The sequence below is a fragment of the Staurois parvus genome, unplaced genomic scaffold, assembly GCF_062004578.1.
Source record: "Staurois parvus isolate SC_StPar_1 unplaced genomic scaffold, SC_StPar_1.0 ptg000002l, whole genome shotgun sequence".
NCBI lineage: Eukaryota > Metazoa > Chordata > Amphibia > Anura > Ranidae > Staurois > Staurois parvus.
This window is the reverse complement of record NW_028317798.1, coordinates 4,038,085-4,065,510: the sequence shown is the minus strand read 5'-3', so window position 1 is coordinate 4,065,510 and position 27,426 is coordinate 4,038,085.

The window sequence follows — 27,426 nt, the reverse complement described above, 5'->3', positions numbered from 1 at the left end:
TACTCAGGGACACAGAATTGTTACTGAGGGACACAGAATTGTTACTGAGGGACACAGAATTGTTACTCAGGGACACAGAATTGTTACTGAGGGACACAGAATTGTTACTGAGGGACACAGAATTGTTACTCAGGGACACAGAATTGTTACTCAGGGACAGACACAGAATTGTTACTGAGGGACACAGAATTGTTACTGAGGGACACAGAATTTTTACTGAGGGACACAGAATTGTTACTCAGGGACACAGAATTGTTACTCAGGGACACAGAATTGTTACTCAGGGAGAGACACAGAATTGTTACTGAGGGACACAAAATTGTTACTGAGGGACAAAGAATTGTTACTCAGGGACAGACACAGAATTGTTACTGAGGGACACAGAATTGTTACTGAGGGACACAGAATTGTTACTCAGGGACACAGAATTTTTACTCAGGGACAGACACAGAATTGTTACTGAGGGACACAGAATTGTTACTGAGGGACACAGAATTGTTACTGAGGGACACAGAATTGTTACTCAGGGACAGACACAGAATTGTTACTGAGGGACACAGAATTGTTACTGAGGGACACAGAATTGTTACTGAGGGACACAGAATTGTTACTCAGGGACACAGAATTGTTACTCAGGGACACAGAATTGTTACTGAGGGACACAGAATTGTTACTGAGGGACACAGAATTGTTACTCAGGGACACAGAATTGTTACTGAGGGACACAGAATTGTTACTGAGGGACACAGAATTGTTACTCAGGGACACAGAATTGTTACTCAGGGACAGACACAGAATTGTTACTGAGGGACACAGAATTGTTACTGAGGGACACAGAATTTTTACTGAGGGACACAGAATTGTTACTGAGGGACACAGAATTGTTACTCAGGGACACAGAATTGTTACTCAGGGACACAGAATTGTTACTCAGGGACAGACACAGAATTGTTACTGAGGGACACAGAATTGTTACTGAGGGACACAGAATTGTTACTCAGGGACACAGAATTGTTACTCAGGGACACAGAATTGTTACTCAGGGACAGACACAGAATTGTTACTGAGGGACACAGAATTATTGCTCAGGGACACAGAATCGTTGAATTAAAGAGTATGTCAGACAACACGCAGAGGAGTGGCAGAGGAGGCAATGTTTTAGGAGCGAGCAGACGTGGCAGCAGAGGAAGAGGTCGAGGCAGCACTAGTCGCAGCCAGAGGCCAGTGCTCCCGGTGTCATCCAGCGGTCGTGTCTCCACCGACAACCCTGCCGTCATCGATTGGTTGGCTCGGTCGTCTTCCTCTTCCCAGGTCACCTCTGACACCTACAGCCAACGGTTGGTGGGTACGTCAGACACAACCGTTAGTTGGCATGGCCCGGGAGCAAGCCCACTGAAATCACGTGTCCTCTACCTGCCCCTGTCCTTTGGTGTTCCCTCACCAAGCGAAGTATCGCATGCTGTGGGCTCAGCCCCTCTGTACAGTGAGGAAGAGCTAACAGAGGGCGGTCAGGAACGGGGGGAGACATCCGCCTCTTCAGCAGCCAGGCGAAGAAGTACTGGCGAGGAGAGTGGCTCGGTAGCCAGTCTAGAGACAGGTCTGTCTCCTGACCCACACGCAGCCGAGGGGGCTAGTAGTGAGGCGGAGACCCTAATTGATGATGATGAGGCTGATCGCACTTGGCAGCCTCGTCGTCATCAGGCTATTGCTTCCGCATCATCAGGAGAAGAGGGTGCCAGCTTGGCAGCGAGCAAAACAGTCGGTGGGTTGCCCAGGAGGCAGCAGGGTTGCAGCAGTGTCAGTGGAGGCAAACGGCCACGGAGTAGAGCACCAGCTCCACTGCAGCCTACCACCACGGCCAGTAGTGGTGCCGGTGTGCACGGAGGAAGTAGCAGTCAGCCAGTGAGGAGTATCGTGGGCAAAGTTTCCTACTCGGCGGTGTGGCAATTTTTCGTCAAGCCGCCCGAGGAAGTAAACGTAGCCGTATGTCGACTATGTGGCCAGAAAGTCAAGTGTGGCCAGGGGGCCCATGTTGGGACTACAGCGTTGCGTCAGCATATGCAGCGTCGCCATTTGGTGGCCTGGGAAAACCGTGATAAAGATACGGCGGTTCTGCCTGCCTCCTCATGCTGCTGCCAGGTCCAGAGTGTCTCATGGGTCCCTGTACGACCTCCCATTGCTGCTGTCTCCATCGCCACACTCTGCCATGTGCCACTTTCAGGTCTCCTCACACTGCTGGTGTGTTCCATTTTGTCATAGGGTGCTGGCAGATTACGGGCCTCCCATTGCTGCTGCCAGGCCCGTAATCTGCCATGGGCCCCCGTACCGCCTCCTCATGCTGCTGCCAGGTCCAGAGTGTGTCATGGGTCCCTGTACGGCCTCCCATTGCTGCTGTCTCCATCGCCACACTCTGCCATGTGCCACTTTCAGGTCTCCTCCCACTGCTGGTGGGTTCCATTTTGTCATAGGGTGCTGGCAGATTACGGGCCTCCCATTGCTGCTGCCAGGCCCGTAATCTGCCATGGGCCCCCGTACCGCCTCCTCATGCTGCTGCCAGGTCCAGAGTCTCTCATGGGTCCCTGTACGACCTCCCATTGCTGCTGTCTCCATCGCCACACTCTGCCATGTGCCACTTTCAGGTCTCCTCACACTGCTGGTGGGTTCCATTTTGTCATAGGGTGCTGGCAGATTACGGGCCTCCCATTGCTGCTGCCAGGCCCGTAATCTGCCATGGGCCCCCGTACCGCCTCCTCATGCTGCTGCCAGGTCCAGAGTGTCTCATGGGTCCCTGTACGGCCTCCCATTGCTGCTGTCTCCATCGCCACACTCTGCCATGTGCCACTTTCAGGTCTCCTCACACTGCTGGTGGGTTCCATTTTGTCATAGGGTGCTGGCAGATTACGGGCCTCCCATTGCTGCTGCCAGGCCCGTAATCTGCCATGGGCCCCTGTACCGCCTCCTCATGCTGCTGCCAGGTCCAGAGTGTCTCATGGGTCCCTGTACGGCCTCCCATTGCTGCTGTCTCCATCGCCACACTCTGCCATGTGCCACTTTCAGGTCTCCTCACACTGCTGGTGTGTTCCATTTTGTCATAGGGTGCTGGCAGATTACGGGCCTCCCATTGCTGCTGCCAGGCCCGTAATCTGCCATGGGCCCCTGTACCGCCTCCTCATGCTGTTGCCAGGTGCAGAGTCTCTCATGGGTCCCTGTACGGCCTCCCATTGCTGCTGTCTCCATCGCCACACTCTGCCATGTGCCACTTTCAGGTCTCCTCACACTGCTGGTGTGTTCCATTTTGTCATAGGGTGCTGGCAGATTACGGGCCTCCCATTGCTGCTGCCAGGCCCGTAATCTGCCATGGGCCCCCGTACCGCCTCCTCATGCTGTTGCCAGGTCCAGAGTCTCTCATGGGTCCCTGTACGGCCTCCCATTGCTGCTGTCTCCATCGCCACACTCTGCCATGTGCCACTTTCAGGTCTCCTCACACTGCTGGTGTGTTCCATTTTGTCATAGGGTGGTGGCAGATTACGGGCCTCCCATTGCTGCTGCCAGGCCCGTAATCTGCCATGGGCCCCCGTACCGCCTCCTCATGCTGCTGCCAGGTCCAGAGTCACTCATGGGTCCCTGTACGGCCTCCCATTGCTGCTGTCTCCATCGCCACACTCTGCCATGTGCCACTTTCAGGTCTCCTCACACTGCTGGTGGGTTCCATTTTGTCATAGGGTGCTGGCAGATTACGGGCCTCCCATTGCTGCTGCCAGGCCCGTAATCTGCCATGGGCCCCTGTACCGCCTCCTCATGCTGCTGCCAGGTCCAGAGTCTCTCGTGGGTCCCTGTACGGCCTCCCATTGCTGCTGTCTCCATCGCCACACTCTGCCATGTGCCACTTTCAGGTCTCCTCACACTGCTGGTGGGTTCCATTTTGTCATAGGGTGCTGGCAGATTACGGGCCTCCCATTGCTGCTGCCGGGCCCGTAATCTGCCATGGGCCCCCGTACCGCCTCCTCATGCTGCTGCCAGGTCCAGAGTGTCTCATGGGTCCCTGTACGGCCTCCCATTGCTGCTGTCTCCATCGCCACACTCTGCCATGTGCCACTTTCAGGTCTCCTCACACTGCTGGTGTGTTCCATTTTGTCATAGGGTGCTGGCAGATTACGGGCCTCCCATTGCTGCTGCCAGGCCCGTAATCTGCCATGGGCCCCCGTACCGCCTCCTCATGCTGCTGCCAGGTCCAGGGTCCCTGTACGGCCTCCCATTGCTGCTGTCTCCATCGCCACACTCTGCCATGTGCCACTTTCAGGTCTCCTCACACTGCTGGTGGGTTCCATTTTGTCATAGGGTGCTGGCAGATTACGGGCCTCCCATTGCTGCTGCCAGGCCCGTAATCTGCCATGGGCCCCCGTACCGCCTCCTCATGCTGCTGCCAGGTCCAGAGTGTCTCATGGGTCCCTGTACGGCCTCCCATTGCTGCTGTCTCCATCGCCACACTCTGCCATGTGCCACTTTCAGGTCTCCTCACACTGCTGGTGTGTTCCATTTTGTCATAGGGTGCTGGCAGATTACGGGCCTCCCATTGCTGCTGCCAGGCCCGTAATCTGCCATGGGCCCCTGTACCGCCTCCTCATGCTGCTGCCAGGTCCAGAGTCTCTCATGGGTCCCTGTACGGCCTCCCATTGCTGCTGTCTCCATCGCCACACTCTGCCATGTGCCACTTTCAGGTCTCCTCACACTGCTGGTGTGTTCCATTTTGTCATTGGGTGCTGGCAGATTACGGGCCTCCCATTGCTGCTGCCAGGCCCGTAATCTGCCATGGGCCCCCGTACCGCTTCCTCATGCTGCTGCCAGGTCCAGAGTGTCTCATGGGTCCCTGTACGGCCTCCCATTGCTGCTGTCTCCATCGCCACACTCTGCCATGTGCCACTTTCAGGTCTCCTCACACTGCTGGTGTGTTCCATTTTGTCATAGGGTGCTGGCAGATTACGGGCCTCCCATTGCTGCTGCCAGGCCCGTAATCTGCCATGGGCCCCTGTACCACCTCCTCATGCTGCTGCCAGGTCCAGAGTCTCTCATGGGTCCCTGTACGGCCTCCCATTGCTGCTGTCTCCATCGCCACACTCTGCCATGTGCCACTTTCAGGTCTCCTCACACTGCTGGTGTGTTCCATTTTGTCATAGGGTGCTGGCAGATTACGGGCCTCCCATTGCTGCTGCCAGGCCCGTAATCTGCCATGGGCCCCCGTACCGCCTCCTCATGCTGCTGCCAGGTCCAGAGTCTCTCATGGGTCCCTGTACGGCCTCCCATTGCTGCTGTCTCCATCGCCACACTCTGCCATGTGCCACTTTCAGGTCTCCTCACACTGCTGGTGTGTTCCATTTTGTCATAGGATGCTGGCAGATTACGGGCCTCCCATTGCTGCTGCCAGGCCCGTAATCTGCCATGGGCCCCTGTACCGCCTCCTCATGCTGCTGCCAGGTCCAGAGTCTCTCGTGGGTCCCTGTACGGCCTCCCATTGCTGCTGTCTCCATCGCCACACTCTGCCATGTGCCACTTTCAGGTCTCCTCACACTGCTGGTGTGTTCCATTTTGTCATAGGGTGCTGGCAGATTACGGGCCTCCCATTGCTGCTGCCAGGCCCGTAATCTGCCATGGGCCCCCGTACCGCCTCCTCATGCTGCTGCCAGGTCCAGAGTCTCTCATGGGTCCCTGTACGGCCTCCCATTGCTGCTGTCTCCATCGCCACACTCTGCCATGTGCCACTTTCAGGTCTCCTCACACTGCTGGTGGGTTCCATTTTGTCATAGGGTGCTGGCAGATTACGGGCCTCCCATTGCTGCTGCCAGGCCCGTAATCTGCCTTGGGCCCCCGTACCGCCTCCTCATGCTGCTGCCAGGTCCAGAGTGTCTCATGGGTCCCTGTATGGCCTCCCATTGCTGCTGTCTCCATCGCCACACTCTGCCATGTGCCACTTTCAGGTCTCCTCACACTGCTGGTGTGTTCCATTTTGTCATAGGGTGCTGGCAGATTACGGGCCTCCCATTGCTGCTGCCAGGTCCGTAATCTGCCATGGGCCCCCGTACCGCCTCCTCATGCTGCTGCCAGGTCCAGAGTGTCTCATGGGTCCCTGTACGGCCTCCCATTGCTGCTGTCTCCATCGCCACACTCTGCCATGTGCCACTTTCAGGTCTCCTCACACTGCTGGTGTGTTCCATTTTGTCATAGGGTGCTGGCAGATTACGGGCCTCCCATTGCTGCTGCCAGGCCCGTAATCTGCCATGGGGCCCCGTACCGCCTCCTCATGCTGCTGCCAGGTCCAGAGTGTCTCATGGGTCCCTGTACGGCCTCCCATTGCTGCTGTCTCCATCGCCACACTCTGCCATGTGCCACTTTCAGGTCTCCTCACACTGCTGGTGTGTTCCATTTTGTCATAGGGTGCTGGCAGATTACGGGCCTCCCATTGCTGCTGCCAGGCCCGTAATCTGCCATGGGCCCCTGTACCGCCTCCTCATGCTGCTGCCAGGTCCAGAGTCTCTCATGGGTCCCTGTACGGCCTCCCATTGCTGCTGTCTCCATCGCCACACTCTGCCATGTGCCACTTTCAGGTCTCCTCACACTGCTGGTGTGTTCCTTTTTGTCATAGGGTGCTGGCAGATTACGGGCCTCCCATTGCTGCTGCCAGGCCCGTAATCTGCCATGGGCCCCCGTACTGCCTCCTCATGCTGCTGCCAGGTCCAGAGTGTCTCATGGGTCCCTGTACGGCCTCCCATTGCTGCTGTCTCCATCGCCACACTCTGCCATATGCCACTTTCAGGTCTCCTCACACTGCTGGTGTGTTCCATTTTGTCATAGGGTGCTGGCAGATTACGGGCCTCCCATTGCTGCTGCCAGGCCCGTAATCTGCCATGGGCCCCCGTACCGCCTCCTCATGCTGCTGCCAGGTCCAGAGTCTCTCATGGGTCCCTGTACGGCCTCCCATTGCTGCTGTCTCCATCGCCACACTCTTGCATGTGCCACTTTCAGGTCTCCTCACACTGCTGGTGGGTTCCATTTTGTCATAGGGTGCTGGCAGATTACGGGCCTCCCATTGCTGCTGCCAGGCCCGTAATCTGCCATGGGCCCCCGTACCGCCTCCTCATGCTGCTGCCAGGTCCAGAGTGTCTCATGGGTCCCTGTTCGGCCTCCCATTGCTGCTGTCTCCATCGCCACACTCTGCCATGTGCCACTTTCAGGTCTCCTCACACTGCTGGTGTGTTCCATTTTGTCATAGGGTGCTGGCAGATTACGGGCCTCCCATTGCTGCTGCCAGGCCCGTAATCTGCCATGGGCCCCCGTACCGCCTCCTCATGCTGCTGCCAGGTCCAGAGTCTCTCATGGGTCCCTGTACGGCCTCCCATTGCTGCTGTCTCCATCGCCACACTCTGCCATGTGCCACTTTCAGGTCTCCTCACACTGCTGGTGGGTTCCATTTTGTCATAGGGTGCTGGCAGATTACGGGCCTCCCATTGCTGCTGCCAGGCCCGTAATCTGCCATGGGCCCCCGTACCGCCTCCTCATGCTGCTGCCAGGTCCAGAGTCTCTCATGGGTCCCTGTACGGCCTCCCATTGCTGCTGTCTCCATCGCCACACTCTGCCATGTGCCACTTTCAGGTTTCCTCACACTGCTGGTGTGTTCCATTTTGTCATAGGGTGCTGGCAGATTACGGGCCTCCCATTGCTGCTGCCAGGCCCGTAATCTGCCATGGGCCCCCGTACCGACTCCTCATGCTGTGACGTTGCAACAAGGTGGAATTCAACCCTACATATGTTAGACCGCCTTTACGAACAGCGAAAGGCCATCACCGATTTCCTGATGTTACAAGCGGATAAAGGTACTCCCCTGTGTAACTTAGATGTCAGCCATTGGCAGCTCATGCGTGACACCTGCCGCTTGCTCAGACCCTTTGAGGAGGCCACGCTATTCGTGAGTCGGCAGGACTATGGGATGAACGACGTCATTCCTCTGTTGCACGTCCTGGAACAAATGCTGTTAACAATGGCTGGTCAGGGTGCGGTAGACATGGCGCACAGATCTCAACGCCACATGACCCCTGTGGGGGCAGGACAGGAAGAAGAGGAGGAGGTAGAGGAGGACATTGGTGCTCAGGAATTATTGAGTGAAATGGGTGGTTTTTCCACTCAGCGGACAGGAGTGGAGGAGCAGGAGCATCTAGTAGAGGAGGAGGAGGAGGAGACAGAGGACCCAGACGCACCGTGGCAGTATGCTGTGGAGATGGAGGCAGGGAGTCCCTCGCATTCCTTGGCACAAATGGCCCATAGCATGCTCGGTTGCTTGCGTAGCGACAGCCGAATAATAACCATCAGACAGTGGGATGACTTTTGGCTGTCCACCTTGTTGGACCCTCGCTACCGTTCAAAAATGGTGGCCTTTTTCACACCTGCTGAGAGGGAGGCCAAAATAACGTACTATAAAAACCACCTATGTAGTCAGTTGGTCTCTGCCTTTCTGCGCCAACGTCCATCCTCAGACACTGTGGGCCCTGTGCGCTCGCGTTCCGCTGCCATGGCAGCAGGGGAGGGGTGGGGTGGTAGGAGCAGTGGCAGCTCCACCAGCAGCAGCTGCCTCAGTCTGCAGTCGATGATGAGTAGCTTTCTTCACCAGCGCAGTGAGGAAACTACTAACCAGCCGCAGCAGCAGCAGCATCAGGTGGACCTGGAGCAGGACCTCAAACAACAGGCTCGGGCCTACTTGGACAGCACCCTGCCAACCGAGGTAGACAATCCCCTTGACTACTGGGTAACGAAACTTGACCTTTGGCCCCAACTAGCTGAATTTGCCCTTGAAAGGCTGTCATGCCCGGCCAGTAGCGTGGCATCGGAGCGCGTGTTTAGTGCGGCAGGAGGTATTGTAACTCCGCGGAGGACACGACTGTCCACCCAAAGTGTGGAGAGACTCACGTTTGTGAAAATGAATCAGGCGTGGATTAGTCTGGATTTCAAACCACCAGTTCCTGACACAACTGACTAAATCCGCCATGAATCATGCCCCAAACATGTTATTATTTTTAACATAGGCCTCTGTATGGCCTTCAATTTAAGCTGCTTACGCTTCGCCACTCTGCCATGGGCCCCTGTACCGCCTCCTCTTGCTGCTGCCAGGTCCAGAGTGTGTCATGGGTCCCTGTACGGCCTCCCATTGCTGCTGACTTCATCACCAGACTCTGCCATGTGCCACTTTCAGGTCTCCTTACACTGTTGGTGGGTTCCATTTTGTCATAGGGTGCTGGCAGATTACGGGCCTCCCATTGCTGCTGCCAGGCCCGTAATCTGCCATGGGCCCCTGTACCGCCTCCTCATGCTGCTGCCAGGTCCAGAGTCTCTCATGGGTCCCTGTACGGCCTCCCATTGCTGCTGTCTCCATCGCCACACTCTGCCATGTGCCACTTTCAGGTCTCCTCACACTGCTGGTGGGTTCCATTTTGTCATAGGGTGCTGGCAGATTACGGGCCTCCCATTGCTGCTGCCAGGCCCGTAATCTGCCATGGGCCCCCGTACCGCCTCCTCATGCTGCTGCCAGGTCCAGAGTGTCTCATGGGTCCCTGTACAGCCTCCCATTGCTGCTGTCTCCATCGCCACACTCTGCCATGTGCCACTTTCAGGTCTCCTCACACTGCTGGTGGGTTCCATTTTGTCATAGGGTGCTGGCAGATTACGGGCCTCCCATTGCTGCTGCCAGGCCCGTAATCTGCCATGGGCCCCCGTACCGCCTCCTCATGCTGCTGCCAGGTCCAGAGTGTGTCATGGGTCCCTGTACGGCCTCCCATTGCTGCTGTCTCCATCGCCACACTCTGCCATGTGCCACTTTCAGGTCTCCTCACACTGCTGGTGGGTTCCATTTTGTCATAGGGTGCTGTATGGCCTCCCATTGCTGCTGCCTCCACCGCCACACTGTGGCTCCACACTCTGGTTTTGGCCCCGTGACTGCCCAAATGAGTGAAGTGTGCGGTGATTCTAAGATCGACGGCACTCATCTGCATGTCATACTGACTGACAGTATTATTTCTCTTCCCCAGCAGACTCCAAGGGCATTTAAATTAAAGGTACAGTGTTCTGCACTAATATAAAGGCTCTCTGAAGCCTAGAAACACCCTTTTTATAAGTTAAATTCGCAGCGAATATATTCGCATCGAATCGAATTTATTCCTCGAATTCGCCGAATCAGCCGAATCGAATTTTTGAATACTTCGCTCATCTCTAATCAGTACCATAGATGGTCCTTACATAAATGAGTGTCCCTTGTGCCGGTAGCTGCTGTTACTTGAAATCTTTGGTGCTCCCCCTCCCAGATACCCCCACAGTTGTGAGCTTCTAGTGCTATGGGGGTTTAAAGTGGGCAGCTACAACTGTCATGCACACATAAAAAGTGTTGACTATGCCCATGTAGCACCCTCCTGACCCCCAGAGGCATGGTGGCACCCCCAGAGACAGGGTGTGATGACATTTCACCACAGGGTGTAGATTACTAGGCAATAGTGGGACCTGAAATGATTGGTGCCAATCACTTTAAGATGAAAAAAATAGGAAGTTTTTGCTAACACAGAAATCTCCAGGGAGAGAGAGTAAGGGCACAGAACACCCATAAACTAGCAGACTCCACTCAAAGGGGAAAAGTACTTACAGTCTTCGCAGATAAAGAACCTTGAAGCTGACTAGGCCTTTTGTGATTGTAACTCCTGACTGTAAGGAACTTGTTAAATCAGCTTCCATTGGATGACGAACAATATACCCCACTCATTTACATAGCTATTACTTGGCTTCTATGTCTGGCAAGGAAACTTATTGTACACTATTGGTTTTCATCTCACTCCCCTACATGTAGGAAATGGACAGAACAAGTGAATTCAATTCTTATTTGAGAGAAAAACACTTATCTGCATAGAAACTCCCCCATGAAATATATGGATATCTGCAATGCTGGCTGGATATCCCAGGCTTAGCTCCCCTGCAACTCACCAAAAATCGCTTTCAGCGAATTTGAAATTTATGATTGCGCTGATGTTGTGGTAGTCTACCTTGCCTTTGTTGTACTGTAGGATTCTCCTCTTTGCAACAGCTTAGCATCTGTGGTTTTGTATACCAAAGATATCTTTTTTGCTAAGGTGATTGTACAGATTAAGTCGTCATGGTGTCTTCCATTAGTCACTCCAGACACTTTGGGGATTATTCACTAAAACTGGAGAGTGCAAAATCTGGTGCAGCTCTGCATAGAAACCAATCAGCTTCCAGGTTTTATTGTCAAAGTTTAACTGAACAAACTGAAGGTAGAAGCTGATTGGCTACCATGCACAGCTGCACCAGATTCTGAGTGCTCCAGTTTGAGTAAATCAACTCCTTTATTATTTTTATTATTATTATACAGTATTTATATAGCGCCAAAGGGTTTGCTCAGCGCTGTACAATAGCAAGGGGGACAGAACATGAGACAAGACAGAAACAATACAATTCACGAGGGGTTCGAGGGCCCTGCTCTTTCGAGCTTACAATCTAGGAGGGAGGGGAAAGTGTTACAGGAGGAAATGGCTGTGGGAAATGAAGTGGTGGGAGGAGTGGAGGAGGTCAGCTGTTAGGTGAGGGTGGGGTAGGCTTACCTGAAGAGGTGGGTCTTCAGGGTGCGCCTGAAGGTGATGAGGGTAGGTGACAGTCTAATGGATTGGGGTAGGGAATTCCAGAGGATGGGGGAAGACCTGGAGAAATCCTGCAATCGGGCGTGGGAGGAGGAGACCAGGGAGCTAGAGAGTAGGAGGTCCTGTGAGGAGCAAAGGGCACGGGTAGGGTAGTATTTGGGTATCAGGTCGGTTATGTAGTTTGGGGCGGCATTGTGAATGGCTTTGTAGGTCAGGGTTAGCAGTTTGAATTTGATGCGCTGGGCAATCGGGAGCCAGTGAAGGGATTGGCAGAGGGGGGGCGGCGGATGTGGAGCGGTTGGTGAGGTGGATGAGTCTAGCCACTGAGTTCAGGATAGACTGGAGTGGGGATAGTGTTCGTTTGGGTAGGCCAGTGAGAAGGGAGTTGCAATAGTCCAGGCGTGAGATGATGAGGGAGTGTAGGAGTTGTTTAGTAGTGTCTGGGGTGAGGAATGTACGTATCTTGGAGATGTTGCGGAGGTGGAGCCTGCATGATCTTGATAGCAATTGGACGTGGGGTAGGAAGGAGAGGTGTGAGTCTAGGGTGACACCCAGGACTTTGGCATGTGGGGTGGGAGTGATGGTGGCATTGTTATTATTGATGGAGAGGATGGGGGGGGGAGGGGCGCGGGGTGGGGGGGAAGACCAGGAGCTCTGTTTTGGACAGGTTAAGTTTAAGGAAATGGAGCGACATCCAGTCTGATATGTCGTTCAGGAGGTGAGCGATGCGGGCGGAGAGTGAGGGGGTGAGGTGGGGGGTGGAGAGGTAAATTTGTGTGTCGTCAGTAAAGAGGTGGTAATTGAAGCCGTGGGAGTGTATTAGTTTGCCAAGGGAGAAGGTGTAGATGGAGAAGAGGAGGGGTTCGAGGACAGAGCCTTGGGGGACTCCGACAGAGAGGGGGAGGGAGGGGGAGGTGGCAGTGTTATAGGTGATGCTGAAGGAGCATTGGGAAAGGTAGGAGGAGAACCAGGAGAGAGCAGCATCCCTGATGCCAAGAGAGTGCAGTTTAGTAAGGAGGAGAGGGTGGTCGGCAGTGTCAAAGGCCGCGGAGAGGTCAAGGAGCAGGAGGACAGAATAGTGGCCATTAGCTTTGGCGGTTAGTTGGTCATTGGTGATTTTAAGTAGGGCGGTTTCGGTGGAGTGCGGTTGACGGAAGCCAGACTGTAGAGGGTCAAGGAGATTGTTATCAGTGAGGTGGGCGCTTAGGCGATTGTAGGTCAGGCGCTCAAGGAGCTTGGAAGTGAATGGCAGCAGGGAGATGGGTCTAAGGTTGTTAAGGTCAGTGGGGTCAAGGGAGGGTTTTTTGAGCATGTTGTTTTCTATTACTTATGTTATCTAACTACTGTTTCAGCACGCCAGTTCTGCTGTGATGTGTAATCTGTGTAGTATCCTCTGTCATTATCTCACTGGTTACTTTATTGAGATCTGAACCTGCTTGCTTGCTGTATCTTTTTTTTTTATCTTTAATAAACAAGTTTTCTGATTAAAAAAAAAAAAATCAAATTTCAGCACTCTGGGTAGAATACTCCATACTACAGTGAGGTCCAAGCTCCACTTCCAAGATTTTCCAGCCCCCCCTCGTCACATCTGGAGGCCATCCATGGCATCTCAATTCCCAGGCTAGGTCTCAAATCCAGGCTTTTTCCCAGTCACATGGTCACCCTCTCAGGCAGCAAGCCTAAGAGGTTTCAGCAGCAAACACACCCCTCCCACAGGCAAGAGTGCCAAAGGAGAAGAGACTGACTTCCCAAGGTCAGTCCCTGAATATTTATACCCTCCCCTGTCATGCACCAGTGACAAGGAAACTTCTACTGGTGACAAGGTAGTGATAAATATTCATAACTCTGGCTAGTGTACCTCTCATACTATTGCCAGAGTCAGCACCTGTCGGCAGCAGAAGGACACACACAGTAACCAGGGCCAAGGACAAACTGAAAAAAGCGAAACCATCAGACAATCTTGCTTAGGGCAGGGTGGCTACACCACCCTTTTTCCATCCCCCTTCCTCTATTTATAGAAGTCATACTATCAGTTCCCACAATAATAGATGCTTTATGAATGGAGAATGGTTGGTTGAAATAAAATGTCTGCTTCCTCCATTCATTTTGAAGTTTTTATTGTGGGAACCCATATTATGGTCTCTATGAGTGGAGTAGGAGTGCATAACAGACAGGCAAAGTTGACCCATGACGAGTGCCTGTGACAGGTGTAGCCACTGATATTAACCCCTGCAGCACAGAGAGATCACAGCTGCGGGGGATCAAGGGGAAGAAGATGGAAGATTTCAAGGAACAGAGCAGCCGCTTACACACTTCATTCATTTAAAGTAATTGTGAACATACGATGTTTTGGACATTTTCTAACACAATTTTAACTATGCCGGCACTATAATTGCTTTTGATTAGTCTCAGAAATGATCTTTATTACCTTTTTTACAAGGTAAAACATTCTGTCATGTGACCAAGCATCCCGCATTTCTAATAGTAGAGGGTGAGGTTACAGGACATTGTGCAGACATAGGGCTTTATTTACTAAAGCAGGAGAGTGCAAAATCAGGCTCACTTTTGCACAGAAACCAATCAGCTTTCAGGTCTTATTGCCAAAGCTTAATTGAACAATCTGAGGTTAGAAGCTGATTGTTTTCAATGTAGAAGAGAGCCTGCTTTTGCACTCTCCACAGTCTACTCATCCCAAGACAAGATACAAGGTGTGCTTCCAGAGGCCGGATGTGATTGGGAGGGGGTGTGTGCCAGTGCAGGCTGTGATTGGAACAGGGTGTGTACCAAAGGAAGGCTGTAATTGGTTGGTGGGGGCTTAGAGACTGAACATTACCCAATACAGGCATGCTGTGCATTTGCACAGTGCCATATATCTCTGGATAACCAAAAAAGGATGAAAACTGACCACTCTAACACACATCAGCTTCTGTGCTTTGTGTGATCAGTTTAGAACAAGGAAGAACTGGCAGGATCAATCAGGTACTTTGATAAAAGAAACCCATGAAAATGATAGAGACTATGATTTATAAAATACACATATGTAAACACATGCATAGAGAATATTTAGGGTAACATCTCAGTTGCAGATATTTAACCACTTCCAACTCAGCCAATAGGAAAATGAGAGCTGGACAGGAATCTCATCTGTCCGGGAGGGCGTCATATAACGTCCTTCCCAGATCGCGCCTTGCGCATGCCCGCAGGGCCGTGCATTGGCTTCCTTTCATGCCATCCATTGTATTCAAGTGTGTGTAGCTATAAATGGTCACAGTGATCACATGCACGGGCTGGGCCAATCACAGCCCATCTGTGTCATGTGATTAGCCATGGCCAATCACAGCTAATCACAACAAAAAAAACTGAATTTATCGATTTCATACAGTTAAATGCTTGCTTATAGCAAAGAAATTGTGTAAAATAAATAAATACTGATCACTTCCCCAAAGTAGCACAATGTTACTATGGTAACATTATAAAACTTTGGTCAAAGTGTAATATAAAAAAAAAAATCTGAAAAAAAGAAAAAATGTAAAATGTAATGTGATCACCGCCATGCCAGTTATATGATGACACTGTATTGCACTGGTGACAGTATGTAAAAAACATTTGTTAAAATAATTTTTTTAATATCTTAATTTTCCAAAAAATTATGACAAAAAAATTATAACTTAAAAAAACTCGTCATGCCTCTTATGAAATACGTTGGACTGTCTACTTTGCACAGCAGAGAAATACAAAGCAGCATGTCTCCGTAGTAAAACAGCACACATAGTTAAACACACACAGTACACAGTTAACCCTTTGATCGCCAAAAGTTAACCCCTTCCTGCCCAGTGTCATTTGTACAGTGCTTTTTATTAGCGCTGATCGTTGTATTACTGTCACTGGGGATGCCATTGGCAGTTAGTTCCCACTCAGTGTCAGAATGCCCACCGCAATCCCGCTAGAAGTCACTGATAGCTGCCATTACTAGTATAAAAAAATAAAAATTCCAGTATATATACCACCATTTGTAGATGCTATAACTTTCACGTAAACCAATTAATTTACATGTATTGGGTTTTTTTTGTAGCAAAGACATGTCACAGAATACATTTTGACCTAAATTTACGATTAAATTTGATTTTTTAAAAGTTTTTTTATTGGATATGTTTTATAGCAAAAAGAAAAAATATATATTTTATTCAAAATTGTCTTTTTTTGTTTTTAGGGCAAAAAAATTAAAATGTAGAAATCCTCTAGAGGGCAAGTGGTTAATAATCTGGCCAGTAGAATGCATACTGGGAACCATTTTTTTTGTCATGTTCAGGCAGAAAAAAATCCAGGATAATCTGAGCATACATTTATATACCCATGCCTTAGGCAACTAAGACTTGATATGAATAGTAAATATTAAAAGGTACAACTTTAAAACAGTTGTAAAAGCATGGGTTTTTTTTCACTTACCTGCTCTCTGCAGTGGTATTGCACAGTACAGCTGTGAAGTTCGTCTTCTTGGGTCCTCCTCTAGCACTGTTGGCTCCTCCTCTTCTTGGTGCGCCCCCCATAGAAAGCAGCTTCCGAAGCTTGCTCCCAAGCTGGGCTGTGTGCCTCTATTGACACACACAGCACAGCTCTGACCCACCCCCTGCTCCCAGCTCACAGCATTTGATTGACAACAGTGGGAGCCAGCGCTTCTGCAGATGGGACCAGTGCTGGATTAATACAGGTCTCAGATAAGTAATTAGGGAGGGGGATCGAGGGAACAACCAGTGAAAGGTTTTTCACCTTATTGAAGGTAATACATTAGGGTAAAAAAAACTTTCTGGCTTTAATATCACTTTAAACATATCTGCCAATTTGCCTTGTAATGTGTTACACCATGTAATGCTTGAGCTGATACAAGTGTCCAGTATTCTGCATTTTTCCCCATTGGTTATTTCTTTTGCTAAATTAATAAAAACTCATTACCTCTTCAAGACCACGTCTATTTTGACACTTTACATGTACAAATCAGTATTTTTTAGAAAATTAGCAGAGGCCCTTGATAATAAAATAGGGGTTGTTGCAAATTTTTTTTAGGTCACACGGTATTTGCGCAACGATTTTTCAAACACAATTTTTTGGGAAAAATACACTTCAATAATTTTAATGTATAAAAACACAATTATATTTTTGAAAATATAAAAGTTGATATTATGCCAAGTAATTAGATACCTAAGACGAGGCGGACTGACCATTTGGAAACTCGGGCACTGACCAAGGGCCCGGGGTCAGTAGGGGTACCTTTTTCCATGAGTTGTCAGTCCGCCCCTGATCTAACATGTTATGATTTAAAATTGCGCACAGTCGTGGAATGGTGCCAAACTACGGTATAATAATAATACTTAAAAATTTCCATAGGCGATGCTTTAAAAGCCTTTTACAGGTTACCAGTTTAGCATTACACAGGAGGCCTGGTGCTCAAGTTAGTGCTCTTGCTCTGATATTCACGGTGATACCTCACATGTGTGGTGCAATCGCCATTCACATAGCTCAGCTATGAGGAAAGATTAGAGGAACTGAATTTATTCTCTCTTGAGAAGAGGAGATTAAGGGGGGATATGATCAACATGTATAAATACATCAGTGGTTCATATAGTGAACTCAGTGTAGAGCTATTCACCCTGAGGTCATCACAGAGGACAAGGGGGCACTCTTTACGTCTGGAGGAAAAGATATTTAATCTCCAAATATGGAAAGGTTTCTTCACAGTGAGAGCTGTGAAAATGTGGAATAGACTCCCTCAAGAGTTGGTTCTGGCCAGCTCAGTGGATTTCTTTAAAAAAGGCCTGGATTCTTTCTTGGATACACAGAATATAACTGGATACTAACATTTATAGGTAAAGTTGATCCAGGGAATATCCAATTGCCTCTCGGGGTATCAGGAAGGAGTTTTTCCTCTGCAGGAGCAAATTGGATCATGCCTTGGTTTTTTTCCTTCCTCTGGATCAACTGTGGGTATAGGATTATAACTTTTTTTTTTTGGTTGAACTGGATGGACTTTTGTCTTTTTTTCAGCCAGACGATGAATGTCCTTATGTAACATACCATCCTGGGACCAACCATTGCGTGTGAGCACAGTGGGATGGGGGCGCTTTAAAATTTTTTTTCATTATTTCATTTAAATGTTTTATTTTTACACTCTTTAATTTATCACTTTTATTGCTATCACAGGGAATGCAATCATCCTCTTTATGGAGAAATGTTTTGTCTATCAGACCCCAGAGCTCTTCTCTGGCCTCCAAAGTATCTGATCACACCAAGATTGGAGTGCTTTTTACAAGTAAAAAAATACTTTTTTACATGCTGGGAAAACCAGAAGTGCAAAATACTCATCGCTTCTGGTTTCTAATACCATAGTGATGATCGGGAAAGATTTGGCCCCCAATCACCTCTATGGTAAGTTGGGGGAACCAGAGGGAGGGGAGGTGGGGGACAGCAAATTAGCCGCTTTTGCACAAAACTACAGCTGTAGGCATCAGCCGGGTATAAGCTTCCGAACTGGCGACATACATGTACATTAGCCGGTCCCGAAGTTGTTAAACGAGATGTTAGAATTTAGGTTAGAGATTCGGGTAAATTGGCTAAAAATAATTCTTTGGTATGATCATTGCTTCACTATATGCATCAGTGTCACAAACATACAGTATCAGCAAAAAAAGTTAATATAGGATTCAAAAATGAAGAAGCTTTATGTGCTAAAAATGTTTGTCGATCCTCCTCCCTCACCAAAATCAACTGCTCCGAATTTTATGAAGCCAGACCTATGTACCATGATTATAGTTACACAACGGCTCCCAGGCTCCGAATGAAACTGCAGCTCATTGCCGTTACCTCCCCCCAAGTGGCTGCTTACTTTTATCTTTGCTATTTTTAGGCTTTTCACATGCCTAAAGTTCAGCTTTAAAGCAAAGAATTCTTTCTACACCTCAGGAGAAGTTATATTTGTGCTGCAGCAGAGTTAAAAGGGGTAGCTTTGGGCACTAATATAAGATGGGAATAAGCACAACATCTACCATACACACAAATTCATTGTAGGTATAACAAATGTGCATATCAACTCACAAATCAGGGGAACTGGTGAATTTTTTTTTTGATTCCCCCAAATATATGCATGCTGAATATTCCATCCTGTTCAGAAACATACAACTCATGAATTACAATTACTTGGATTCCTGAATGCATGCATTTCCATTCAGATAGCGCTGGATGACAATATTTGCATCATGGTCGTGATGCTAAAGTCTGATGACAGTGAACTTGATTATATTCTGTTGATATATGTCACAGTTTGGATGTGTCCTCATATACCCTGGTTAACTAAAACCCTCATACTGCAATAAAAAAAATAAATAATTGGTAAACTTCACCCCTTCTCTATGTCATGGGACCTCTAATGTTTGCTGCCTTTTCAACTCCGATGCCAGCCAAATGTAGTGCATGAAGGGACATCAGGACTTATGTTTAATTTGAATTTGGGAAAGCCATCTACATCAATGCCTAGGTGACTCTTTATACCGACTGCCAGGTTGTGGGGTCCTCTAAACCACTTGCCCTCCAGAAGATTTACCCCCCTTCCTGACTAGGCCATTTTTTGTGTTAAGGCGCTGCGTTATTTTAACTGACAATTGTGCAGTCATGCAACGCTGCACCCAAATGAAATGTATGTCCCTTTTTTTCCCCATAAATGGAGCTTTCTTTCAGTGGTATTTGATTGCCTGTGCGGTTTTAATTTTTTTTGCTATAAAAAAAAAACTGACAATTTTGAGAAAAAAACAATATTTTTAACTTTTTGCTATAAAACATGTCCAATAAAAAAAATAAAAAATAATAAAATTTCTTCATAAATGTAGGCCAAAATGTATTCTGCTACATGTCTTTGCTAAAAAAAAAATCCCAATACGTGTAAATTAGTTGGTTTACGTGACAGTTATAGCATCTACAAATGGTGGTATATATACTGGAATTTTTATATTTTTTTTTTACTAGTAATGGCAGCGATCAACAACTTAACAGGACTGAGGTGGGCATTCTGACACTGGGAGGGGGGGAACTCACATGGTGTCACTGACATCCCCAGTGACACCAATACAGTGATCAGTACTAATAAAAAGCACGGATGGCACTGGGCAGGAAGGGGTTAACATCTGGGGCAATCAAAGAGTTAATTGTGTGCTGTTTCACATTATGTGCTTTCAACTGTAAGCACAATCCTTTGTATGGTTCTGCAAAGCAAAGCAGTGTGCAGGAGCCGACAGGGGCGAGACCCAGTGATTGACAGCCAAGGCCGCTAAAGGCGAAACTGCAAAAATCACGTATATATATACATGATTTTGCGCACCAGTGCCGCCCTGAAGCAGTATTTCTGCTATAGGGCAGATGGGAAGTTGTTAAAATGATAGTAAAGCTTAGAATTTAAAAAAAAAAAAAAGAATGAATATGTTATACTTACCTGCTCTGTGCATCGGTACAGGCAGTCCCCGGGTTACAAACAAGATAGGTTCTGTAGGTTTGTTCCATTGAAATTATATGTAAGCTGGAACAGGTAAGTGTAACTTCAGCCAAAAAAATTATTTTTAAGTTTTTGTATAGCATAGGGAAGGGTTAACACCACTGTAATGTTTGTTTTGCTGTCTGTGCCCCTGATTAGAAGATTTCACCTACCCTTTCTGTCCCTGCGAATTTTGAAAATTTTGGGTTGTCATGGCAACAAGGATTGGTAATAAAGCTTCAGTAGAGACATTTTTTTCCCATGATAACTCTTACAGGAGTGAATGTCCCTTTCTAGGGGTAGATTTCCTCTCACTTTGTTTGTAAGTCAGATGTATGTAACTTGGGGACTGCCTGTATTGCACACAGCAGCCCCAATCCTCCTCTACTTGGGTCCCCCGCCTGTGCCCATGGCTGCTCCCCCCACCCAGTGCTCCCATAGAAAGCAATTTTCTATGGGGGCACTTGTGTAGGCTCGCTCCCCTGTCCCAAGCTCCTACTGCTATTAATCTGCCTAGTAAAGCGGGAGAGAGCAGAGAGAGATGCTGCTCTTGGACACAGCACTGGATCAAGATCAGGCTCAGGAAATATGGGGGGGGGGATCCTCTGGCACAGAAGTGTTTCTTACCTTAACCCCTAGACAGGGGCGGACTGACAACTCATGGGGCCCCCGGGCAATAAGGGATCATGGGGCCCCTGTGTCCTTGCCCACACTCAAAAAAGCCTATAAAAAAGGTACCAGGGGCATTTCATGGGGCCCCCTACTGAGCGTGCTCCCAGCACATATGTACGTGACTCACGAAAAGGTCCCGATCTCCCCTTGCGATCGGGACCTTTTCTGATCATGTGACCACCGTGAAGGCGAATCGTCACATGACCCTAAAAACCCGCCTGCCTCCCTGCTTTTGAAACTCTTAAAGGGCTGGAAGTCGCTGGCATTAAAGTAAAAAAAAAAACCTGAAGGCTTTAGAACTACTTTACTTCCTTACCGAAGCTTGCAGTGGCATGATGGCATTTTGACAATGGGACTGGACAGGACAAGCACCATATGCAGGGCTGGATTACTGGTCTTCAGAGGTGCTGGCTAAAGACACATGATAAAGGACTTGAGTGAATAAAAAGGGGTTCCAAATTTTTAATTAAGAAAAAAAAAATGGAGAATGGATGGCGGGGGGTGGAAGTAAGGGGGATGGAGGGGGTTTCACATTACCTGAGATAGGCTGTAGCATTTAAAGAACAAGTACAGCCAAAGCTAGTTTGGCTGTACTTTTCCTGTGAATCAGGATAAGTCATGACCCACCCAGGAGTCTGGACTGGCACCAGGCTCAGCCTCTCTCCAAGCTCCCGAATGCATAAGCCAGCTGCTCCCGCCCCTCCACAGCCCAGATTTCCAGTGAGCGCTGGAGGGGCAGAGCAGAAAATGGTGACTGAGAGTCATAGCTCTCTACTTCGAGCAGCAGGGAGAACTGAGCAATCAGCGGTGTCTGATCGCTCATTTCTCACCCTTCACGCCGGCTGGGGATCGATTCTGCATCCATCTAGGTACATATTACTTACAAAAGAAAAAAAGCCATACTTCTTTAAAAAAAAAAAAGAAAAAAGGCTTATGTGTAAGTAAATAGTAGGTAAGAATATAAACAATAAAATATCAATAAAAATCAACCTATATTTAAATGTTAATGCAAAGACACATGGTATTAACAATATAGAATGGAATAAGCAACAGTATAAGAAATACAGAAATACACCAGTTTTTAAGAGAAAATGCTGCTCCAGGCTCAATTCAGTTCTAGACACTGATCATGTTACCTTTCTTAAAGGGCAATTCAGGCAACTCTGATCCTCCTTTTCAGCAGAGAGCCTTCTGACATATGGCAGCACTAAAGGCCAGCTGTAGCAGTTTGTTTTTGAAGAGAGGTACATATTTCATACATTGTAATCAGGGTTTTTTTTTCTCAGAGAATAGGAGCAGGAGCTCTTCCCTCTAACTCATCCCTTGTCTCTGTCCCCTGTGCACCTCTGAGTACCATCCCTTGGTTTCACCCCTACTCACCTCACAGTACCACTCCTTTTAGACCCTCCACACAACAATGGACCCCCACAACAAAATACCACCCCAGCAACATTAGACCCCCTACAGCAACAACGGATCTCCCAGCAGTCAGCATGAATAGACCATTCAGCAGCCAGCAACAGAAGACCTCTCCATCAACAGTACATACCTCTCAGCAACAATTGACCCCCAAACAAAATAGGACCCCCCAGCAACAATATACCCCCCCTAGCAACAACATACCCCCATGCAAAGAAAGGGTCCCCTCCAGTGACAATAGATCCCCCAGCATCCAGCATCAATAGACCTTCCAGCACACCCCAGCACCCCTTGCCATTACATACACACAGTGTTGCCCACGTTCCCGCTGAAAAAAGCCCTGATCTTAATACTTTGCATTAATCCATTCCAACAAAGCTGTTAACTTTTTAGATTAAACGCTTTCCTACCACCCAATAGCAAAAATACTGCTACAGGGCTGTGCAAAATCATGTATACAGTCTATACATGATTTAGCATTTCCGGGTAGGGGGCCATTGGTGGCCTCGGCTGTCAGTCACCGGGTTTCGGACAGTGATTTCCCACCAGCACCCGGCGATCGCCAAGTATCACTGACAGGGGAGAGATCTGTATGTAAACAAGACAGATCTCTCTCCTGTCAGCTCCTGCACATTGCTTTGTATGGCTGTTCATAGCAGAGCTATACAAAGCAGTGTGCTTACACAGTGAAACACAGCACACAGTTAACCCTTTGATCACCCCAGATGTTAACCCCTTCCTGCCCAGTGCCATTAGTACAGTGTCAGTGCTTTTTATTAGCATGGATCACTGTATTAGTGTCCTTGGGGATGTCAGTGGCAGTTAGCCAGTCATCCCCCCAGTGTCAGAATGCCTGCCGCAGTCCCACTATAAGTCGTTGATCATCGCCATTGAAATAAAAATAAAAAATAAAAATTCCAGTATATATACCGCCATTTGTATACCTTTCACGTAAACCAACTAATTTACATGTATTGGGATTTTGCCATGTAGCAGAATACATTTTGGCCTAAATTTATGACGAAATTTGATTTTCCAAATTTTTTTACTGGATATGTTTTATAGCAAAAAGTCAAAAATATTGTTTTTTCTCTCAAAATTGTCCGTTTTTTTTATAGTGCAAAAGATAAAAACCGCACAGGCGATCAATTACTACCAAAAGAAAGCTCCATTTGTGGGGAAAAAAAGTACATAAATTTTATTTGGGTGCAGCATTGCATGACCGTACAATTGTCAGTTAAAGTAACGCTGCGCCGTAACGCAAAAAATGGCCTGGTCAGGAAGGGAGGTAAATCCTCAGGAGGGCAAGTGGTTATTATGTGAGTACAGGTCAATTTTATTATCATGCACATTATCATTATATTATCATGCTAAGCAAACTATTGGCGCTTTATAAATACTGTATAATAATAATAATAATCATTCTAAAAAATGCATTGTCTAGTAAAGATCTGTAACTTTTTTTTTTAAGGTACCTAGAATCATAGCTCATGTTTTTGTTTGTTTTTATTTTTTAAGTGCTAAACACCTCACCTGTCTCTATTCATGGCAAATTGCGTATTCTGGAAATTTTAGTTCCTGAAAATTTTAGTTCGACAAAGTGACACAAAGTATAAAAAAAAATAAAGATTTGTATATTTGCATAAATATAGGTGTTTAAGAGGCACAGAAAAAATATTTTAGAGATATCAAAGATTAATATTTCATATGGGAAACTATGGCAGGGAAAATACATATAGGTATGGCATTTAACTGACAATCCCAAATGCTACCACAAGGGGCTGCTCTTCAACTTTCTCTGCATAGAACAGAACATGACAGATTACAGAAACAAACACAAAAAAGGTTTTTTTTTTCTAATACCATTTGCAACACTTTAATAAGTGACCTCCTCTGTGGGGTTTGAGTGTCCATTGCATTATTGTGAAATAATTAAATGCTGGCAGGTAGCAACTAAAATAATATAATTTTGTTACACTGAAAATCCTTAATCACTTTAGATGTATTACAAAGTTCTAAAATAGTGTTAAAAATTTAAATTTGCTTAGGTGGCATTCCACCTTATCTACTTCTGAGAGCCTGTTTGCAGTATTTGGAGCGGTTTTGACCTGTCATTAGAATTTTTTTTTTTTTTACAAAAAAGAATGCCTCTGAAATCTGCTATCTCGCTATGCATTTGCAGGCTGGAAGCATGTCAGTCCACCATACTTATATACATACTCACATTATGCACATACCCTTCAGCATTGATCAGGTACTTCAAAAGATGGGGTCACAAAAGAACATAGAAGCTACCCTCTTAAAGCAATCACATTGAATATTAATCATTGTTTTGCTCATATCCAGAATAAATAAGATCTGGTTCTTTTGATACAGGTGTGATTTTTCTAGGCAATATTGAACACTATGACACAATCTTGATAAACTGTAATTAAAGCAGAAACCTGCTATGGTTCAAGTAGGTAAGGGTTAAAAACTCAGTTTATTTTCTCTTAGCTCTCTTCAATTCCTGCTCTAAAGACGGAATAGAAAATGAAAGGAAATCTTTCCAAAGTAAGGAGTATTCCCCCTTAGACAGTTATCTCCAAAACAGGTGTCCTCGCTTTTTTGGTGACAATTCTAAAATTAATGATTTCCCGATTAACCTTCTGTTTTGGTCAAAAGGACAAATAGAGGAGTGAATCTCCCTAGCATGGACATGACAAATGGTCAAACCCTATCTTAAGCAGGCCATAGGCGGGTCGTTTATCGGCCGAATTTTCGTCCGCACGAATAATCGGCTGATATTCACGTCGTTAGTGGGGCCAGCCCGTCGGCTGTTTTTCATGGATCTTCTTGTTTATTTTTATCAGTCATGCTGGAAAATCCACAAAAAACAGCCGTTTTTCATGGACATTGGTGGCAGCAACGACTAATTTTTCGTTTATCGTCCGACAATTTGGCCAATAAGCGGCCCGTCTATGGCCTGCATTACTGTAAGTAAATACGTGAATAGGTAGGCGCTAAAATATATGTCACATGACAAAAATAGAATTATCTAACAATAACATAAAACAAATTATAATCCTGGACACAATATGATGAAAAGTGAACATATATTTAGTGACAATCTCATAAAGATGTAGTCCCCTAGAACAAAGATTTCCTCTTTCACCACATGCAGACAATTAGTGAATTTCTCACTCACCAGAAAAAATGGACCCCCCTTAGGGTCGTCAAATAGCGCTTTGTAATCATAAATATTGACGACCAGCAGCAAGCTCTGCTGGATCAGGCCTCCCAGTCTCCTAATATGAGATGTGGATCCAGGGGGTCATTGTTGAGTGATCACAAGACTCTGGGTATACAAATAGTGGATGGATTCCCAATCCCAGGCTCTCCTCAAAATAAAGATATTGCTCCAAGCAACTCAAATAAACCAATTTATTGGTTCTGGTACCCAAAGGGAAAGTAGACCAATGCTGGAGTGCCTGGAGGACATGCAATGATTTTGTGATGGGGCCAGGTCATACAAAATCATGCTTCTGCCCTTTACCTGGAGCCTGGTGAAAGCAATCTAGGACTCTCAAAAGAATTGCCCCATTGTAGTATATATATCCATATCTGGTAAAATGGTAACCCCTCTTTACTTCTGATTAAGTTGTAATGGCACGGTATGGTGTGACTGTTATGCCATATGAATTTGGAAGGCAATCTCAATCCTTAAATGTGGTGGCTGCCATTTGTTTTCTACCTGGTGATCTGGCTGGTAACACACGTCCTGCCTTGCCTATCCAGTTATATTATGTGTATCTAGGAAAGAATCCAGGCCTTTTTTAAAACAATCTACTGAGCTGGCCAGAACCAACTCTTGAGTGAGTCTATTCCACATTTCCCAAGCTCTTACTGAGAAGAAACCTTTCCATATTTAGAGATTAAATCTGTTTTCCTCCAGATGTAAAAAGTGCCCCCTTGTCCTCTGTGATGACCTCAGGGTGAATACCTCTACACTGAGTTCACTATATGAACCACTGATGAATTTATACATGTTGATCATACCGCCCCTTAATCTCCTCTTCTCAAGAGAAAATAAATTCAGTTCCTCTAATCTTTCCTCATAGCTGAGCTCCTCCACGCCTCTTATCAGTTTGGTTGCCCTTCTCTGCACTTTTCCCAGTTCCCCAATGTTCTTTTTGAGAATTGGTGCCCAAAACCTAACTGCATATTCCAGATGAGGTGTTACTAATGATTTGTGGAGGGGTAATATAATATCTCTCTCTCTGGAGTCTATACCTCTTTTAATACAAGAGAGAATTTTGCTCACTTTAGAACCCACAGCTTGGCATTGCATGCCATTATTAAGCTTGTGATCTACCAGAACTCCCAGATCCTTCTCCACCATTGATTCCCCCAGTTGTACCCCCCCTAGTATGTATGATGCATGCATATTCTTAGGCCCCAAGTGCAAAACCTTACATTTATCAACATTAAACCTCATTTGTCACATAGTTGCCCAATTAAACAATGCATTGAGGTCGGCTTGTAAATTGAAGACATCCTCTAAGGACGTTATTCCACTGCACAGTTTGGTATCATCTGCAAAGACTGAAATGGGATTTTTAATCCCAGACCCTACATATGGATGGACCTTACATATGGATTTCTCCAGTCCTGTAGACTTTACCTTACACATTAGCCACGTGTAAAACGCTTTTGCAAAATCCAAGTATTCCCACGTCTACAGCAACCCCGCAGCTCCTCATAAAAAGAAATCAGATTTGTTTGACAACTTCTGTCTTTCATGAATCTATGCGTCTGTTGTTCATTTGGCATACATATTTAAAAATAACAAGTAATAATTGTCAAGCAATAGTTATTATTTCCAGAAAGTTAAGAGTATAATATGATATAAAATACGTACACTATATTACCAAAAGTATTGGAACGCCTGCCTTTACACGCACATGAACTTTAATGGCATCCCAGTCTTAGTCCGTAGGGTTCAATATTGAGTTGGCCCACCCTTTGCAGCTAGAACAGCTTCAACTCTTCTGGGAAGGCTGTCCACAAGGTTTAGGAGGGTGTCTATGGGAATGTTTGACCATTCTTCCAGAAACGCATTTGTGAGATCAAGCGATGATGTCAGATGAGAAAGCCTGGCTCACA